This window comes from Coenobita brevimanus, chromosome 69 (genome assembly GCF_032717465.1).
Source record: "Coenobita brevimanus isolate Jiangsu-jjx chromosome 69, ASM3271746v2, whole genome shotgun sequence".
NCBI classification, from domain to species: domain Eukaryota; kingdom Metazoa; phylum Arthropoda; class Malacostraca; order Decapoda; family Coenobitidae; genus Coenobita; species Coenobita brevimanus.
The window spans coordinates 11,836,177-11,858,131 of record NC_137022.1 but is presented as its reverse complement, the minus strand read 5'-3'; positions in this window follow the sequence as shown (position 1 = coordinate 11,858,131).

Sequence of the window (21,955 nt, the reverse complement as noted above, 5' to 3'; positions counted from 1 at the left end):
TGAAGTTAACGAATAGCATATACTGTACATACTAAACTGATGGGTAGAGGAAGAGTGAGGTAGGGGAGAGAAAGAGTTGTGAAGGGGAGAGGAAGAGTGAGGAAGGGGAGAGGAAGAGTGGGGAAGGAGAAAGGAGGAGTGAGGAAGGGGCAGTATCGTATCCAATGTAGTCTTTCCTAAGTGATGTATTTGCTGTTGCTATAAAGCTCAAATTGGGAAAAGTTATAAAATACCATCTCAGCATTTTTGCGGCACCTTGGTTTGGGTTACCTCTCCCAGAAGGGTAGTCAATTCGTACTCCACCTGCTCGTGGTGACCTCGCAGACACTTTTTTTTTTCCTGTTCTTTATTTGTTTTTTTTTTCCTTAAATTAGGGCGACACAAACAGAGGAGGTGCTGCCCGGGTTTATCCCAGGTAATACTGTATTGACTCTTCTCCATTGTTGTTGTTTATTTTGTATTGTTTTCATTTTTTTTCCCTTTATCATGAGCCAGCAACCACAGTGCCCTCGCTGCAGTAAATCTGTGGCAAGAAATGCACAAGCACTGAAGTGCGCCTACTGCAGTGAGTGGATTCTCTTAGCATGTGAAAGTATGGATGCAAACGACTATGCTTTTATGAAGAAGAGCCACCAGCTATGCTTTCACTGGCTGTGTGGCCAATGTGTTGTACCTGCAGATGAGGTCTTGGCTGGTGAAGGAAGAAGTGTCACAAATAAGGAACTGGAAGATGAGGTAGTTGGGCCAATTTTTCAGCCAATCAAGGATGTTTCAAGTAGACTGGAGGCACTAGAGACCAAGGACTCATCACCCATGGCGGTCATTCAAGACCAAGCCAAGTCATTTGCGGATGCTGTTCGGGGCTCTCTCCTGGAAGATAGGAAGGATGTGCCTAGGGGTGTGGTAGAGATCAGTTTATAGCCAGAAGAAAACCATCTTTTGTCAACGGGTACTGATTATAAAACCAAAAAGCGGTGCTGTCGCTCCGATGAGTCAAATGGGACTAGCAGACATCAGAGGTGTACTTGATTCAGTACCGGCTCATAGCTGCCTTCAGACCAAGGCTGAAGTTTCCATCAGCAGAGGCTAAAGGTGTAGCGGTTTAGGTACTGAATTATCATTTTGGCTCCGATGGCAGATTTTGTGTATCACAGCCAAAGAAAACGCTGCCAAAAATGACCATGACGGGAATTTCCTCTTCCTTGGGCGACTCTAACATCATCCCAAACATTCTGAGGAATACAACAAAATTAAGATGCTCGTGGATGGAAGTTGTACCATCAACCTTCTCTTCACAAGAACTAAGAATGACACTAAAACCGCTGTCTTGAGGATGTCACCCGAGGTGAGATCCTCCATCACTGAACAGAGCAACTATATCTATGTGGATTTTACAAGATGTCACACTTTTGATAAACTTTGGGTTACACAGTGTTATCACTGTCAGGATTTTGGTCATATATCTAAGAAGTGTTCCACAAATAATGATGAACCTAAATGTGTTTTTTGTGTTGAGGCCCATAAATCTAAGGATTGTAACAAATTCTTCCAAATTCATCAACTGCTCTTCCTTAAGAGATCAAAAAACTAATACTATTCCACATTCGGTGGCCCATTTGGGATCTAGTAAAGACTGTCCAATTATGATTTCTCATAGGAATAGATTGATAACACCAACTTTGACCATTCAAAAACTGACTACGTCCTTTCTGAGCCAGCTAAGGATGGATCTTTTATATATTCTTTCTATCCGTTATAAGATAGACCATATTAATGAAGCTCTAAACCAGCATGAGCTTTACATTTTGCGCTTGGCTGAAACCTGGTTGAATGAGTCTGATTTTAATATTATTCGTAGTGCTTTGCCTAAGACACATTCTAGTATAAGTATTCCCAGGCCTGCTGCTGACTATCTGGGAGGAATTGTAGCATTCGTCTGCTGAGAAGTACTCGCGAATGTTTCTTTCATAGACTCTAACCTGACCTTATTTTCATTTGAATTTATGGAAGTATTAATAAACTTCCATCAGAACACCATCTGAATTGCAATTGTTAATCGACCTGGTAATCCAGGCACAGATCGAGGTTTTATGAGGGAGTTTGGGCAGTTTCTCCAATATTTTCTCCAAAATCTGAAGAACTTCTTGTTTGAAGTGATTTCAGTTATTGGGTTGACAGTCCGCAGTGAAAACCATTTTCTTCAGAATTCCCTAAGCTGATCAACCAAAATAGAATTTTCAATCATGTGAGTGATCATAATTACGTCTCGGGACATGTCCTTGACTTGATTTTGTCCCATGCTGGTTGCTGGTGCGTATCTGATGTGAAGGTTGACTCAGTTGACCCCCTTATCGCTGATCGAGCTCTGATCGCTTTTAGTTTTGATATCCCGAAACCGCCTTCCTATAAAAAGGTCAAGTTCAGAAATTACAGGAACGTCGTCCGCCATTTGATGTGTCTTGAAACTGTTCAGCGTTTAAACTGCATTAAATCTTCAAATCTTTCTTCTGATGATTTGGTTGATATATATATATATATATATATATATATATATATATATATATATATATATATATATATATATATATATATATATAAAACAATGAACTTAGGTGAATTTTTGACCATTATTATCCTGAGGTAGTAAAAACAATCATTGTACGTGATGATTTTCCGTGGTATGGTTCATCCATTAATTCCTTGTGTAGACAACGTAGAAAGGCAGAACGTGAGAGGCACTAGCAACGGACTGAACTAACTCTTTTGCGTTGTTTCTGCGAGAAAAGCAGTTGTTCACACTGTAAAAGCCCGTAAAGGCAAGGTATCAAAATAAAGTTGATTCGTGTAGTGGTGATTAAAAAAAAAAAAATTGCTACAGTTGTGAACAACGTGGTTGGTCGGAGGAATGTCATTGTTAAATCGACTTCTGTACCCGATGTCAAATTGGCTTCTGATTTTGCTTAATTTTTTACATTTATCTTGCATAAGAAATGATTTAGACAACAGTTCTTCTAGTAAAGTGTACTCAGTTGACTTCTAATCACGGCACACATTGCTTTCAACATTTCATCTGCTGGATGTAAATAAAGTCAAATGTTATATCAGAGAACTTAACAAAACATGTTGCCAACTCGATCCGTGTAACATGTCACAATTACCTAATGTGTACGGGCATGCAACTTTATCTGCAACATAAATAGATGCTTCTTAGAAAGTAATTTTGTGAAGTATGATTAACATGCTTGCTTAAGCCCCTACTCAAGAAACTTGGCCTTGATGTTGAGAGCATGACAAATTATTAATACTTCCAGCTCAGGGAATTCTGAAGAAAATGGTTTTCACTGCGGACTGTCAACCCAATAACTGAAATCACTTCAAACAAGAAGTTCCTCAGATTTTGGAGAAAATATTGGAGAAACTGCCCAAACTCCCTCATAAAACCTCGATCTGTGCCTGGATTACCAGGCCGATTAACAATTGCAATTCAGATGGATTTCTGATGGAACTTTATTAATACTTCCATAAATTCAAATGAAGATAGGGTCAGGTTAGAGTCTATGAAAGAAACATTCGCGAGTACTTCTCAGTAGACGAATGCTACACTTCCTCCCAGATAGTCAGCAGCAGGTCTGGGAATACTTATACTAGAATACTTATACTAGAATCACCTGTCTTTCTTATCTAAGATTATTGAGCTGGCCATACTTGATCAACTCTTACCACTACTGGAACATAACAGAGTTGTTCCCTTAGTTCAGTGAGCATATAGAAAAGACCATTCAACTGAAACAGCATTAACAAGGATCCATGGTGACTTGGTGGCAAACACCTTTGGAGAATGCCCTCTCTCTGAACTGTGTTGGATCTGTCCACACCTTTTGACACAGCAGATCATAAACTATTGATGGATGATCTGTATTTTTATGGTGTTCGTGACAGTGCTTTTTTGCTCCTTAAGTCGTATCTGTCAGATAGATCTCAGAGAGTAGTTGTTAAGTATGTTAGCTCAGATTCTGCTCCCCTTCTGTTCGGAGTCCCTCAAGGATCAGTTTTAGGTCCAGTTCTATTCACAGTCTACAATACGCTAGTAGTTTCTCGTCTTTACTTGACGTTCAGGATGCCTCCTATCACTTTGTATGCTGATGACACTCAGCTATATGTTAGGATGTCAGGTATTAACGACACCAAGACTAAGCTTGAATCTCCGATGTCTGATACTAAGATTTGGATGGCAAAGAGGAAACTTAAGCTGAATGCTGGTATTACTATCATCATCATCCGAGGAAACAGAAGGGGTGACAACGCTGATAATGCCTTTGACTTTGGACATTGGTGTGTTACAGCTTCATCCAATCAGTTCTTTTCGAAATCTGGGTTTTTATTTTAATTCAAATTTAAACTACAAAGAGCACATTAATAAAGCGATCAGAGGGTGTAACTTGGATATCAGAAATATGTACTCTGCGAGAAAAATCCTGAGTAGACGTTGCCTATTAACACTGGTCCATGCAGTGGTCATGTCTCGTCTCGATTTTTGTAATTCACTGTGAATTGGTCTTCCGAATAATATACAAACAAAAGTTCAGTCTATGTTGAAGAGGGCAGAATGACTATCTTTGGTCTCCCCGAAGAACCTCGACTACTCCGTTCCTAACTGAGCTGCATCGGTTACCAGTAAAGGCTAGAACTGAATTCAGACTGTGCCTTATTACATTCAAGGTTCTTAAGTTTGGAGAACCTAAGTACCTTGCTGAATTGTTGAAAGTCCTATCGAGACGAATAGGTGTGATGCTAATTAATGAAGATTTTTCCTTGTGTCTTGACGAGCCTGGAGCCATTCACCAGTCATCTTTCTCTGAACGTTCTTTTTTAGTATAGAGCCCCTAGGTTATATAACAGATTGTCGTTGTCCATGAGACAATTCTCTTCTACTGAATCCTTTAAGAGACAGCTAAAAGCATTTCTCTTTTCAAAATGCCACTATCTGGAGTGAGGTATTGTGACGGATGATTACAGGGTTTAATTATTGCCACTTTTACATATTTTTTACTGATGAACTTTGTATTGGATACGAGACATGTAACAGTTCTTCTATTTGTAAAAATAATATATATGTGTGTCGAGCATTAGTGAATTTCCAATTCAATAACTGGCGTTTTTGAGAAGCAAAAGACCAGTTATTATTATTATTATTATTATTATTATTATTATTATTATTTATTATTATTATTGAGGAAGGTGAGAGGAAGACTGAGGAAGGAGAGATGAAGAGTGAGGAAAGGGAGAAGAGGAGTGAGGAAAGAGAAAGGAAGAGTGAGGATGGGGAGAGGAAGTGTGATGATGGGAAGAGGAGGAGTGAGGAAGGAAAAGGAGGAAACGACCAAAACCAACGTAACAAACGGAGGTAAAAAGGGTGGGACTGAGAGAAGGAAACCAGGCAAATCACGTTTTGCTAATTCCAGAAACAAGAAGAAAAAAAAAAGTGTTGATAATAAGAAGAAATGGCACTGAACAAAAAGGACATAGTAAAAGGAAATACTAGGAAAACATGATATTAACTTAAGAACAGGGAAGATTGGAGAAATGCACAGAAGCACACGCAATGAGCAAAAACAGAAAACAAGGTCAGAGAAGATAACTCTACAAAGAAAACTACCGCTCTGAATTCAAAAGCAGACAGAACATGAGAAAACAATTAAAAAAATGATGCGTGAATATCCAAGAGCAACCTTAATTAGCAGATGCAGAAAAGGGAAACAAATAGATATGAAAATAAAGCGATTTCATATCCGTCTCAGAACCAGAAACAGGAACCAGGCTTGGATAAGAACAAGAGGAGCAAATATATATATGAAGATACAATGACAATAGGCTGAAAAGAGGCAGCAAGGAGAAAACAAAAAGCAAAGCTTGAAAAAGAATATATACTTTCATCCAATCCGTTTTTGCCCCCAAAGAACCGTAGGGGTCCAGGGCTAAGCCACTCCGTGCCAGTCTCCAAGGCGAGGTGACCTGCCTTGCACCAACTTGAGTGGTGTTTTGTGAATAATAAACTATAACCACCCCATACGATCGGATAGCCGGATTGCCCTACTCCCCTAGGCCGCCAAGTATTATTTAGTTCTATGAATATCACCCAAAGTATTAAATGGTTTCGGATAACCATTCAGTACACTGTGACCTAAAAGCAACACTTCTTATAGTTAGTGGATAATGGGTGTCCTAACTACCACTTCTAATACACTCAGTTCCGGAAATTTAAAAAGGAAAAAAGACAGAGAGAGAGAAAAAAAATTGAATATAAAATAATGAGTACAGACTGAAAAGGAAGAGAACACACGAAATTCTTAATATTCTCAAGAAGTGCAGACACTGGAAGAATATTAGAGAAATATAAGCAAAGAGAACGAAAGATATACACCTTCTTTCCCCGTTTCCCCCCTCTCCCCCAAAAAAATGCTGTCAGAAAAAGAAAATGACCACTGGCAACAGCCAACTTTCAAATTCCGAAACCAGAACACACAAAGAAATATACAGGAAAAAACACAATGAGCAAAGAGGTGAAAAGGTGAAGAAATTAATAAGTCTAAAATAACTTAATTTTTTCGGACCCCAAAATGTAATACGTAGGGGGAAAGCCATGATTTAAAAAGAAACTCTCTCTCTCTCTCTCTCTCTCTCACACACACACACACACACGCACACAGAGCAGAGATGGAGGAACGAACGGAAAAATTTAGAATCACTGCCGAAACATAATTCTTCCAGTTCTAGAAACGAAAAAAAAAAAAAAAAGTTTTTCCTGTTCTCCCTATTGTCCAATTTCTCTCTCCTATTTCTCTGTTCCTCTTCTCAAAATATCCCATTTACTCCAAGTTGCCACTATCAATATACTCCTGTCTCTATGCATTCCTATTTTTCTTCTCACTTCTCGAGTTCCAGGACATAATTTGTATGTCTCTTCCTACTGCCAGACGAATTATTAAAACCTTAGGAGAGCACAGGAGAAATTAAGGATGTAATGAAGCATATAAATAATATAGTAAGTAATATTCTAATGCTCAAGAAATTAGCCTGAAGTGAGGAAGAACATAATGCTGAACCAAAAAGGCGCCGTAAGTAGTGATCATGGTGTTCTTTTTCTCCCACGGTGACATCAGATTCTCCAACTTTCTCTTTCCTCCTTCTTACAGGTTTTCTTCTTTCTCAACGCTTCTTACCGTTGTGTCCTTTTTTCTGAATGACATTTCATCCCATTTCACCTTGTCAGAATCGTCGTTTCTCTCTCTCTCTCTCTCTCTCTCTCTCTCTCTCTCTCTCTCTCTCTCTCTCTCTCTCTCAAAGTTGTCTTTATTCTCTGTATTTCCCTCAGTCTTATCTGCAACCCGCCAACAAAAACAGGATATTCTGAAGCTCACAGCAGAACTCAAGAAAATTTGAGAAGTGTCTGGTACTAATATCCAGGTGGGGGCTCGTAACACAAACAAATGGCCTTATTGAACTTTGTAATGACGACGCTGGGTGGAATAGTTGGGTAGATGGTGGTGGTCTCTGGAGCAGGGATGGGGTATTGAACGTAAGGAAATGGAAGGGATAGTGTAATACTGTTTTTATACCAACAGCTTTCTCATTTTTGTGCGTCCCCATTGTTGTTCCTGAATTCGTTGTAATACCACCTTTGAGCTTGCTTAAATGGTTGCCTGTGAGGTGAAGGGTTAGAGATAAGGAGGGTAAATGTAAGGCATAAGTAATTTGTGTGTGTGTGTGTGTGTGTGTGTGTGTGTGTGTTTGTGTGTGTGTGTGTGTGTGTGTGTGTGTGTGTGTGTGTATGTGTGTGTGTGCGGAGGTGGGTGTGGGTGCATGAAGAAATTAGAGAAGAAATCGAGATTTAAATAAATGGAAGATAAGGGGGTGAATATATGGATATTAAAACTACGAAAAATATTACATGTGAGACCGCATCAGCCAGAAAAAGATAAAGGAAGGTGAAAATGAAATGAAATAGTGAAGCCCCTAAAGGCAAAGAGAACAATGTTGTTTATGAAACAAAGAAGAAAAATAGATGAAGAAAGACGAACAAAGGGAAGGAAAAGTCAAGACACTTTGGTACAAAGTCTTTGAAGGAATGGAGATACTTGGATGAGAGAAAGACAGACTGAAAAGGACTTTACGAAGTGATCAGATGTATATTGCCAATACTGGTAGGATTTGCCAGATGTATATTTAAGGAATTGTTGAACATACAGGATGGAAGTAATGCGAGTATAAGTGGCTGGGGAATGGCTGAGAGAAGGAGGGAGGTGAGAAGACAGGAAGAAATCAGTAGGACAACAGTTGTGGAAGCAATGAAGAAAGTTAAATTGGGGAAAGCCCCAGGAATTGATGGAGTGTGTGATGAAATGCTGAAGCATGGGGGAGAGATAGTAGTAGAATGGATGTGGAAGATGTGCAGATTGGCCTGGGAGGAAGGTAGAGTCCCGGAGGATTGGAAGTCAGATATAATTATTCCCTTGTACAAAGGAAAAGGGGAAAAAGAAGTGTGTGGTAATCATACGCGCATTTGTCTTCTTAGTATAATAGGGAAAGTGTATGGTAGGATACTTATTGACAGAGTTAGAGAAAGAACAGAGGAATTAGTTGGAGAAGAACAGGGAGGCTTTAGGAAGGGAAGAGGTTGTGTAGATCAGATAATCATTCTTAGATCTTTAGTGGAAAAGTTTCTAGAGAAGGGAAAGAGTTTGTATGCGGCTTTCATGGATTTGGAGAAAGCATATGACAGGGTGGATAGACAAGGATTGTGGAAAGTATTAAAAATATATGGGGTAGATGGGAAGTTGTTGAATGCTGTGAAGAGTATGTATGATGGTGCTAAGGCTGCAGTGCGTGTGGAAGGTGAACTAAATGAATTTTTCTCTTTGAAGATTGGGTTGAAACAGGGATGTGCCATGTCTCCATGGTTGTTCAATCTGTACATGGATGGGGTAATAAAAGAGGTACAAGGTAGGGTAGTGGATGTTGGAGTGGCCCTGATGAGAGAGGATAGTTTTTGGAAACTCCCTGTACTGTTTTTTGCAGTTGATACTGTTTTGTTGAGTGAAGACGAAGGGGAGCTGCAAGGCTTGGTGGATGAGTTTGGAAAAGTGTAAGAAACGGAATCTAAAGGTGAATGTAGGGAAGAGTAAAGTGATGGTCTTTGAGAGAGGTGAAGTCAGTGAATGTACAGCGAGGTTGGATGGTGAGGAATTGGAAAATGTGGGTACGTTTAAGTACTTAGGTTGTGTGATGAGTAAGGATGGAGGTTTGGAGGGTGAAGTGCTTGAAAGGGTACAGCAGGGAAGAGAGGTTGCTGGTTCTTTGAAAGCAGTGATAAGAAACAGGGAAGTGAGCATAGAAGTGAAAAAGTTACTACATGACAGTCTTGTGATACCAACTCTAACGTATGGAAGTGAAGCTTGGACGTTGTTGGAGGGACACAAGTCAAGAGTGAGAGCAGTGGAAATGAGTTATTTAAGAGGAGCCTGTGGAGTCACATGGAGAGACAGGCTGACGAATGAGGATATAAAGGAGCGTTGTGGTGTGGATGTGGATGTGATAGGAAGTGTTATGAGGAACACACTGAGGTGGTTTGGCCATGTGGAGAGGATGGAGGGTGAGAGACTGACGAAGAGAGTGTATGTGAGTGAGGTGGAGAGGGGAAGAGGGAGGAGGAGGCCGAGGATGAGATGGAGGGATGGGGTGGAGCGGTATATGAGAGAAGGGGGTGTGAGTTAGGAGCAGGGCAGTGAAATGGCGGGGGACAGGGCGACGTGGAGGCGATTTGTTTGTGGCAACCCCAAACGGGATTGAGGCGTCTGGCAATAGATAGATAGAATAAATATTTGAAGGACTGCGAATATCTGCTAAATATTTAAGTATGAGAGTTGGAATGAAAAGCGGTCAGTGTGTGTGGACAAGTGAACGTTGCATGCTCACAGTAAGGAAGAAACCACACAAATAGAGGGGTAGTGGGCGGCTGTTGGGGGAGCATTGAAATGGTTATAGGAATAGTTAGATACTGAAGTGAATGGATGGTGAATGTAAAATGTTGTAATTGTGGGGGTGGTAGAGTGGTCGAGGATGATGATGAAGGTGCAGAAATAATAGAACAACTGGTCATCATAGTGGAGGTGCCTGGGTGGTTCTATTACTATGGTACATGTTACGGAACCGAAAGATAGGAGAAGCCTTCGATTCATAAAATGTTCCGTTTTATTCTCCATGCCTGAAAACCTGGGTGCAATGCCCAGCTTAATTTCCGCCTAGTACTTACTGGATTACTGAGACTGTAGTTATTCTTGGCACGGAATCAACCATAATTAAAAATTAAAAATTTGGCATAATGAATAAAACTGAGATAATTTGCACAGCCTCCAGAAATATGACTCTTATGTCCTGAAGAACCAATCGGCTTTTATTAGGAATTGTCCACACTCCACACTCGCATTTCATCTTACATGTCAAATTGCAGATATCCTTCCCATCTGCAACGCTAAACGACGTTATTCAGTTGAGAGGGAGATAAGAATATTAAAAAGTTAATCTTGTCACCATTAATCCTTTCATGATCGAGGAACTATGACATTCTGTTGCAACTAACACCTAAAGGTTTTATTCTTGAATGAGTCACAGGAGCCTTAGACTGCTAAGGAACAAATGAAAGCGTGGTTGAATGGGAGAGAGAGAGAGAGAGAGAGAGAGAGAGAGAGAAATGAATAATGAATTTCTCATCAGTTATCAAAGACCAAATGGCACTATTTCAAAGAAAAGGTATATGGCTAAAATGGAACAGAAACGAGATAGGAGACTTCTTAGCTTGAAGCAGTCTTGGCATTGAGGTAATCATGGCACAGAAGTAGCCTTGGCATTGATATGGTCTTAGAATTGATGTGGTCTTAGCACTGAAGTGGTCTTGGCGTTAATGAAAAGTGGTCTTGGTGTAGAAGTGATTTTGAAGTAGAAGTGGTTTGAAGTCGATTTGGTCTTAGGACTGAAGTAGTCCAAGGGCTGAAGTTTGGCTGAGGTGGATGACGCAAGTAGGCCTCGAGCGGCAGGGACAAAATCGAACGCAAATGATTCAGATGACATGGCTGAACACCTGGCCAAGGTGTGGGTACTCTGGGAGGGTTTTGGTGGCGAGATCAAGTGGCGGTTAATTCAAACTGACATGCAAAACCAATGGCAGTTCCTGCCGACACCCGGTGGGAACCTGTTAACAAATTGCTGTCAGTCTTTACTGAAACCCGGCGGTTGGGGGTTAATGAGACGAAAATCCTATGACTCCACCTTACTGAGAAGAGCCTTATGTGGGGAGCCTCCCGACACACGAGAGTTGCACTCTACACCGGGGTAAATAAAACCCTTGTATAACGTCAAGAACTGTGTAGGGGTAAAGAAGGCACAGAGTCGATTTAGCACACCTAATCTCTTGGAAGCAGATTTTACATGAGAGGTAGTATGACGTTTGTTTTATATATATATATATATATATATATATATATATATATATATATATATATATATATATATATATATAGTTCTTTGCTTACTTCCAGACGATTAAGCTTAGTACGGGAAAGACATTTCAAATCCGAAGGATAGATATAGCCTTCATGAATTCCCTTGCCTGACAGGGGACTAACCTAAACTGAGTAAAATCATCTGATGGTAGCAAACAGCAAAATTAAAACTACGTCATGGGACTGAAGGGGTTAAAAACCGTTGACACTTCTGGACTATAGTTCATTCACCATAACTTGTGTCTTATTTTCATTCTTTTTGCAGCTTACCTGGCATTGCTCACTAACTTAAAAAAAAAAATGAAACTAAGGCTCCATATTCCTTACATAGCACCTCTCCGTGATTAGCATAAACTTCTCCTGTGAATCTAATGCAGCACTTCAGTATTCAAACTGGAGAGACGGATCTTTTAGGGCAAGTTACAGAATGATACGAGTATATACAGCCTGACGAAACAACGTCCCGGAAGGAGTGTTATGGGACTGGCAGTTATCGTTACTGTTTTCACTTCTCTTTCATAAGGCGTTACTGATTAGTCTTTAACCCTAAACCGCGGGCTTGTTTTGCTTTGACTTGCGTGTCCCGCAGGCATATACGCGCTCTGACAGACTCTAAAAATATTTGCCAAAAATCAATTAGTCCTAGAATATTAAAATTACATGTGCATATGGCACATACCTTCAGCTTTCTCCTGGGATGTTTGTTGAGCCTTCGACGAGTACCGTAGGACTTGTGGAGACCTCTGAAGTTGGGTAACGAAGTCTCCACTTTACACTTCCCGGCAACCCGTAATATGATTACCACAGCCTGATATTATCACTAGAAACTCTATTCTATGATTCTCAAATAGTTTGGAATCCATACTCCAAAAAAAAAAAAACACTGTGAAGGCAATGAAAATTACGAGCGCATATGACCTTCATACTTGCGATCGTTTCCAGCTGGTGTTGTCATTTATTATTCATAAAAACACTCACACTCTATATTTCTATTGCTATATAACACTTATATATATCTACAGTCTTTATCCATAAGTTTCCTTCAGTAATAATAGTTTATTGTCACTGTAGGCATTCAATTTCTCTTTCAGTAAAATACATAGCATTCACTTTCTCGTCCTGTATACTAGCATTGAGAGTGAATCTGTCACTTTCACTTTCACTTTCATAACTCATAGTATTCATACATGCTAAAGTGAAACTTTCACTTTCATTACTCCTAGTATATATACTCGTATTCTTATATTACTACTCATTTACATTTCTATTTACATTCTGTATTTTATTTACATTATTTACATTTCTATTTTATTTACACTGTGTTATGCACTGTCACTTGCAGTAAATTATAAAATTATTTTCCATTGTTCACTTATATTTACATTCATTGCTTTCACTTGCTGTTTACACATTATTTACATTTCCACTTGCACTGTTTTACTCACCAGAAAGATCGTAGTCACTGTCTATCATTTTCATTGATAAATTAGCCAGTTCACGTTCCACAGCAGTCACTTAGCCCTTTAACCCTTTCCACACGAGGTTTAGTAGGGGGTAGAGGTCAAAGGGCCCTTTGCATGGGGCTAAAAAGCGGCAGAATTGGACAGGCGCAAATCTGACGTGGTTTCACCTTGAAAGACGACAGTAACCTGAATACAGTGTGGTGGCCTGCCTAAGGGGAGTGCAATGCTGCCAATGTCAGCCTGGTGACAGCTGCTAATATATACGCTATGAAATGATTGGCAGGAAATCTAGACAATACATAATAAATTAGATAGTTCCAGGTGAATGTAAATATCATTTAGGCTTCTCCCTTCCTTTCTTATATATATTTTTATTACGAGAATAGATTATGCGGCATATTTCAAGGGGAAATAAACAGCAAAAATTAGCGAACGAGTGCACATGAGGTGTTGTCAGGTGATAATTAGCCAATCCCAGGTGTATGGCACTATCACTTACCTTATTTCTTTTTTTTATATATTATTTGGTATAAGAATAGGACATAGGGCTTATTTCAATTGATGAAATCAGTGGAAAATTCCAGGGAAGGTTTACTTGGTGTAGCACGGCCGGGCAGGCGAGAGGAGAGGGTAATGGAGGGGAGGTAGGGAGGGGAGTCAAGAACGGGGAGAAATGGCTAAATTGTCAACAATGGATGGGATTACAGATGAGATTAGGAGTGCTGACTAGTTTTGGCCATTGGCAGTACTGATAGATGATACAAGCCACCACTTGAAAGCCCGGGTGAATTCAAAATAACACAGAATCACAAAAGTGATACCGCACGATATGATCCCTTGCTCCCAAGCATCACGAAAGTGATGCCCCACGGTTAAGGGGTTAAAAACACTCCCGTTTTAGTTGCTTTATATTCACTTGATGGAACTGGGCCACTCCAATAGTTCAGTGTGCTCGCATGAAACATGTTGAATTTAGTTACGATGCAGGAACGGTATCCTTCTATACTGTAGCTAATATTTTTCATTTGGTGGAATAATGTCACTCCGACAATTTTTCATTAAGCTGTGGTTGCATGAAATTCAATAAGCCTTACTTATAATACAGGAATGAACCTCCTCGAATATTAGTCAGTTTTATCCTCCAAGTTGTCAACATTAGGTCATCAACTTAATTGAAAGGCATTAGGGATCTTTGCCTGCCTAGAGTCAAGGCACAATAGTACAATCCCACCAGTGCTAAATGGTTTTTCTCTTGCATATCACCACGGAGAGAAAATGGTTCTTTTAGCTTTTTCACATTAACTTCTCTTTGTCTTATGGCGATTTATTTGGGGTAGCTTAATGACAGGAATATATATTACGGCTCTACTTCCTTTCCACAGTACTTCTTAGTGACTGGCAACACATTTTAGCATTCATCCGTCACACAACGTCCTAGGAGGCATGTTATGAGACTGGCTTTTATCGTTACAGTTTTGCCTTCTCTTTCAAAAGGTGTCGCTGTTTTGTTGTATAAATACTCTCGTTAGTTGGTATGTATTCACCTGACGGAACTGGGTAAATACCACGACTTCAGTACTTTGTCGTGGTTGCAAGAGATACATTAACCCTTTGGTACGGTGCAAAAATTATTTTCCTTGGTTACTGGTTAAACTGATCCTGTAATCATGAACTAAACCATGAAGAAGATATGGATCAATGTCAGGTGAGAAGAAGCGCACGATAGTACTGTCTCACCAATCCTGGAAATGGTAACCTTCGTATATCACAACAGAGATTGTGGGTGTTGGTGCTCCGGTGTTGATCTGTGAGGGATGAATGGTCAAGCTTCTGTTCGTGTTGGGAAACAGATAGCTCGACTTGCAGGTGATGTCGTCAGTCAGCACACTTAACACAATAAATGCTAGTATTTCTTTAAGTGGGATAATATCAGCTAGTGTTAGCCTAAATAAAATCACAAAGTGCACCAACAACAGGAATAGAGCTAATAAGTATGACACTTCGTTTTTTTTTTTTAATTACATATTTTTATTGTTTTTACACTGCTTGAATACCTCGATCGGGTGAAATTTACTGGTGTTAGCCTGAATGAAATATCCAGTTGTATCAATAATAGCGAAAGGGTTAATTATAATATCATACAAAGAATAGCAGGAGTTAGTACCTCATCAATCATCATCATATGCCAACCTACTTCCCACAAAAGTTTGGGTGCCCACTCACCGCTCCATGGCTAAAATATGGCATGCTAATACTTTTTAACAGTGCCCCTTTCGTAAATCAAGTGATTTTACACAATTATTATTTATTTTATATCATCATCATCATTATCATCAGCCATTGCAAGTCCATTGCTGAACAAAGGCCTCCCCCAGCATTTTCCACGAAGTCTTCAACTGAGCCAACCTCTGCCACGTTTTGCCTGAAAACTTCTTTATCTTATCTCTCCTCCTCCTGCCTTGTCTTTTCTGCTACCCTGCAGTCTTTTGAAGTCCAGTCACTTAACTTCCACCTCCATCATTTATCCTTTTTCCTTGGTGCATGACCTGCCCACCTCCAATGCTGTTCTTTTATAACTTCTATAATGTCTTTTTCTCTAGTCTGTTCTCTCACACTAGTTGATCTTTTCCCGTTTTCCAGAGATATTTCTAACACTGACCATTCCATTGCGCTTTGAGAACGGATTTGTTGGTTTCCATCGATTACTTCAGTTTCCAGGTCTCGCTCGTCATAGCTGTGATTATACATTCATTAGAAACTTTTCGTTTCATACATAATACTGGCAAGCTATTTTCAATTTGTCTCTGTGTTTCACGAAAGCTTTCCATCCGATTGCAATGTGTCTTTTCATTTCGCTATCATGGTCTTTTTTTAGTTTTAGTACTTGCTCCAAGAAACTGTACTCCTCAGTTTCTTCAAGAACTTCTTCGTTTGTTCTTATGACGTTCTTTGCCGTATTTGTACTAAACATTAGTTTTACTCTGGTAAATTTTTAGCCCTACTTTGAAACTCAGATTTTCGGTCATTTAACATTTCTTGTAATGTCTCAGCTGTTTCTGAGAGTAAGACAATGCCATCCGTGAATCTAAAATGGCTTAAATTTTCTCCATCTATATTTACTCCTTTTTTCTCCCAGTCTAGCTTTCTGAAAATACTTTCATTGCATGCTGTTAGTCATTTTTGTGAAATTTATCTCCCTCTCTCTCAGTCTTAATTTTTTTCTGAGGATTTATGTAACTTAACTGTAGCATTACCTCTTCATAATATCTTAGAGCAGTTTTACAATGTTCTCGTTTACTCTTTGTTTCTGTAATGAATTTATAATTGCTATGAGCTCCATTGAATCGAAAGAATTTTCACAATCAACAAAATCTAAGCAGAGTGGCTAATTATATTTTGTAGTTTTCTCAATTACGGATTCATTCTGTGTAGATGATCAGTAGTCCACTACCCGCTTGGGAATCCTGTTTGCCCACGAGGTTGGTTTTCTTCTAAAGTCCGTTCATAGTCTGTTCATAAGAGCTTTTGTGAGGACTTTGTAATAACTGGAAATAAGCTAATAGGTCGATAGTTACTAAAAATTTTTGAGTCGTCTTTCTTGTACAGCAAAATACCTATTGCATTATACCATGACTGAGGAATTTTCTTTTTCCCGATACTGTTGCTGAAAAAAAAAAAAAGTTTACATTGACATTTGAGGGAGAATTAGATATGATAACTTGACTTATTTAACTTTTATTGAGGGTACTCTTTAAATCTAGTATTTGGCCATGTTGCCTTTCTGTTTCAATACCTTATTCAGTCGTTTTGGCAGTGATTCGGCAAGTTTGGCAAAGTAGGAGACATCCATGTTAACCCACAGCTTCTTCAGTTCCTCCTGCAGGCCTTTGATGTTACTGGGTCTGGCCTCTTGCACCTTGCTTTCCATGATGTTCCAAGCGTTTTCAGTTGGGTTTAGGTCAGGGGAGTTACCTGGCCACTCAAACACAGCTATTACATTGTCACTGAGTAACTTTTGCACTGCTTTCGACTTGTGACAAGGGGCACCATCATGCACAAAATAATTACACTCATGGATTTCCCAGTGTAATAGCAAATGTTGCCTCAGCACAACAATGTAATTACCTCCCTTCAACGTCACAATGTTTAGAAGAAAGTACAGACCTTCCCTGCCCTCATTTCCAATAAATGCATCCTAAACCATCAGACTGTCTGGATGTTTCACTTTTCTCACAGTGTATGTTGGGTCATAGCGTGAAACAATACACGGCCTATGCATGATCTTCGAGGTTCCCCTTACCAGCCTGAAGGTGCTTTCATCACTGAACATCACTTTTTTCCAGTCCTCTGATGTCCAGTGCAGATATTTCTTGCAGAAATTAATCCTTTTCTTCTTCATAGCCTCAGTGATTAAAGGCTTCCTAGCAGCGTGCTGAGCTGGTAAATCGAGGTCCTTCTGGAGACGATGCTGTATGGTCCTGATTGACACGTCCTTGAGGAGGTCTGACTGCTTATTCTTCAGTGTAGAAGCTGTTACAACAGGGTCAAACAACACTTCACACTTGAGAATCTTGTCTGTCCTTGGCAATGTCTTCCGTGGTGCACCAGACCCATGTTTCCTTTGTGGTATTGCGCCGGATGGTAGTGCAGCTGCTGCAAATTTCAGGTTGTAAACTGCTTGTCTGGATACCTTCACATTTGCAGCTTCATGTGTCACAGACATTCCCTGTTCTAATAGGGTTAAACAACGGGTCTTCTCCTGTACTGACAGCATGTTTCGACCCATTCTGTTGAATCAAAGTGGAGTTACAAGCTCTCAAACTTGGCCCACAAGTGAAAAATGCTGCTGGATGAGAGACAAACAAAACAACTTCTCTCAGTCAGAGCCCATAGCTCACTGACATAACCGAGTTGCTGGCTGGTGACAAGAAGGTCGGTCTAGGGGCTCACATCATACCAAGCTCCTCCCACTGATCGTTGCCGGACAGTGCAAGTAAAATCTTTACACAAAAAGTCACTTTTTTATTTTTTTTGAGCCAAATATGTAAACATTTCTTTTGCGGCCATTGTACATTGAGTAAACAAGTGGACGAGCTTATTTGGGTATATGTGCAGGAGATGAAAATGATACTGCAAAGGAGGGTGTATGTATTGCTGTGTACAAAAGATGGAAGGAGAATATATGATAGTATGGACCAGTTTGTTCAAAAATTGTGTGTGTATGACTGAAAGTAGGAATACAAGCATGAGCGATGTGTATATGCACATTTGGAAGACTGTGCAAGCAGCGTGAGAGTTCTGGGCAAATGTGGAAGCTTGAATGGAAGAGTTTAAGAGGAGAGTGTGTTCTTTTATTGGAGATATGAATGGAAAAGTATGGAATGTGGGGGTAGATGGAGTAGTTGGTGAGTGGGGTGTGCCTGCAGAAGTGGATAAGCATGGTAGTGCTCTAGCTGACATTTGTGTGGGGAGGGATTGGGTGATAGCAAATACCCTCTATGAGCATAAAATGTTCCACAGGTATACGTGGCAAGTAATGAGAAGTGTGGATGATGGAATGAATGAATGGAAGGCAGTGACTGATAATGTGTGTGTGGATGGATGAATGTGAAGATATATATGTGCTGGATGCGAGAGCATACAGACACTGAGAGAGTAGACTTTCTGACCACCACTTGGTGGTGGTGAAAATCTAGGTACAAATGCGATGGATAAATGGAAAGAGAGAAAGGTAGGACGAAATAGACCATGCAAAGAGGGTGGAAAAGTTAGAACAGAATGAAAAAAAGGCAGAGTATAAGAGAGAAGTGGAGGAGTGATTGGATAAAATGCGGTTTGGAGAAAATGAGAGAGGTGGAAGACGTGTGCAAGTAATTCACGGAAGAAATCTTCACAGCATGTGAGGTGGTGTGTGGGGTGAGGAGAAGATGAAAGGGAGTGCAAGGAACAGCATAGTGGAATGAACAGGTGAGACATATTCTGGGGCAAAAGAAGAAAGCATATAGTGAGTGGATGGGAAGCAGAGGAGTAGAGGAGGTTGACAGATGGAGTAGTGAGTTACATGTAGAGAGGAAGAGAGAGGTGAAATGATTAGTAAGAGTAAGAGGAGAGTGGATGAGAAGTTAGAAAGGAATTTATGTGTAAAGTGGAGGGAATGTAAGAAAATGTTCTGGAAGGAGGTAGAGTTAGACAGTGTGATAAAGAAGGTACAGTAGTAGAGGAGGTGAAGATAAAAATGGTGAGGTGGTGTGTGGGGCGAAGAGAAGACGAAATGGAGTCCAACGAACAGCATTGTGAATGATTAGGTTAGCCAAGCTCTGGCGCAAAAGAAGAAAGCATATAGTGAGTGGATGGGAAGCAGAGGCATGGCAGAAATCAACAGACGGAATATAGAGTTATACAAGTGCTCGTTGGCCCTTCGGGCCCCTCGCACTTGCTCCTGCGGAAGGCTCTCGCGTTTATGTGCTGTTCTTGTCTAACGTTGTCACTTGGATTTTTTGCAGCTAACCAATTGATCGTGTTACTTGCAGCTTCGGTAATGGAACCCAGTTTATTTTAGTTCTACCTCTGGGCAAACAATTCTACGGAGATTCTATGCCGGGCTCTGGGAGCAGCGTTTTTTTGGTCAAAATGTGATCGCTCATTAAAAGTAAAAGTTTTTCAATCGTGATGGGACCAGGTTTTTCCACATCAGCGATTTTTTTGCAATTTATGTGACAATTTTAGTGCGATTTGAATGTGTAATTTCGGTTGCCCAAAATACACACACACACACACACACACACACACACACACACACACACACACACACACACACACACACACAGCTACTGCTATAGTATATTAGATGTAGAGGGGAAGAGAGAGGTGAAAAGATAAGTAAGAGAGAGAAAGAGGAAAGTGGATGAGGACTTTGGAAGAAATTTATGTGTAAAACAGAGGGAATGTAAGAAATGTCCTGGAAGGAGGTATAGAGAGTTAGACAGGATGATATAGAAATTAGTATGGAATGGGAAGATAAAAATGGCAGATTGATAGTGGAGAAGGGAGTAAAAGTGAGCCGATGGAGAGAGCACATTAAGGAAATGTTATACATAGAGCATGAAAGTCGTGTGAATATAAGTGGCTGGGGAATGGCTGGGAGAAGGAGGGAGATGAGAAGAAAGGAAGAGAACAGTAGGGTGGAAGTAGTGGAAGCAATGAAGGAAGTTAAAATGGAGAAAGCCCCATGAACAGATACAGTGTGCATTGAAATATTGAAGCATGAGGGAGCAATAGTAGTAAAATGGTAATAGAAGACATGCAGATTGGTCTGGAAGTCCCAGAGGATTGGAAATCAGATGTAAATATTCCCCTGTACAAAGGAAAAAGGGAAAAGGAAGTGCGCAGTAATCACAGAGAAATTTATCTTCATAGTGTAATAGGAAAAACATAGTAGGATACTTCCTGATAGGGTAGGGAAATAACAGACGAATTAGGTGAAGAAGAACACGGAAGCATTAGGAATGGATGAGGTTGTGTATATTAGATATTCATCCAAAAGTCTTTGGTGGAAAAGTTTCTAGAGAAGGAAAAGAAATTGTATGTGGTCTTCATGGATTTTGATAATGCTTATGACACAGTGGATAGACAAGGAATGTGGAAAATATTAAAAACACATGTAGTAAATGGGAAGCTGTTGATTGCCGTGAAGAGTATGTATGAGGAAGTTAAGGCTGCAGTGCAGGTTAGAGGATGAAGTGCTTGAAAGAGAACAACAGGGAAGAAAGGCTGCTGGTTCTTAAAAATAATTATACGAATTAAGGAAGTGAGCACGGAAGTAAAAAAGTTGTTCCACGATAGTATTGTGAAATCAACTCTTGACATATGGAAGCAAAGCTTGGACTTTGTTGGGAGGATAGAAATGAAGAGTGAGCAGGGAAATGAGTTATCTGAGAGGAGCATGTTCAGTTATGACAAACTGACAAATCAGGAAAAGAAGAATCGTTGTGGTGTGGATGTTGACATGATGGAAAGCATTAGGAGAAATACACTGAGGTGGTTTGGCCATGTGGAGAGGATGGTGAGCGAGAGACTAACGTGGGGAGTGTATGTGAGGTGGATGGGGGAAGAAGGAATGGTAGACCAAAGATGAGATGAAGGGATTGACTGGAGAGATATATGAAAGTGAGGAGTGTGTGCTGGGGGAGAACATCGAAATGGCAGGGGATAGACATGGAGGCGATTTCACTGTGGCCACTCCTTACTGGATCAAGGCATCTGGCTATAGGTAGGTTGTGCTGGTTTTGAACTTCTGCTCCTGTAGCCGACATTAACCTGCCGCATCCCGGCAGATTTTTCACCAATGACCCCACCCCCAAAATCCCGGCAGATTTTCGATTTTTTGGGGGGAGGGCTAAAACCTCTGCCTTTTATGAGAAACATTGGAAAATAACAAAAAAAGTGCTCACCTGAGCTTACAAATGGGCTATACAGGTGACCCTTTAAACAGGTGGTACCGTGTTCTCAGGAGCTGCACTGTGGCTGTCGCGTTTTCTGTGGTAGTGGTAACTTTTGCAAACCATTAAGAATAGGTAGATATTTGTTCATTTGATTCGAATTTATATGTAGTACAAGAATATATTGGTTTTCACACAATAATATAGGTGATATAAGAGTTGCTTCAGTCACTAAACACATCAACATACTACACCTTCCTTGGCGAAGTTACCTGCTCATTACTTCTGCTCATTTCTTTCACTGGTGCCACGTAATCTTTGTCCTTCACGTCGTCATTTGATTAGGGAATCACTCTCACCTTGAATTTCGTACCGTGGGATGACATGTCTTTACTGGACAGGTCACTGCTAACAAGTGAGTTGCCAAGACAGTGGTTGTATGTGGGGGGGTCACGTGGGGTAAGGCAGTGTTGTCGTCTGGTGGCAGGTAGAGGAAGGT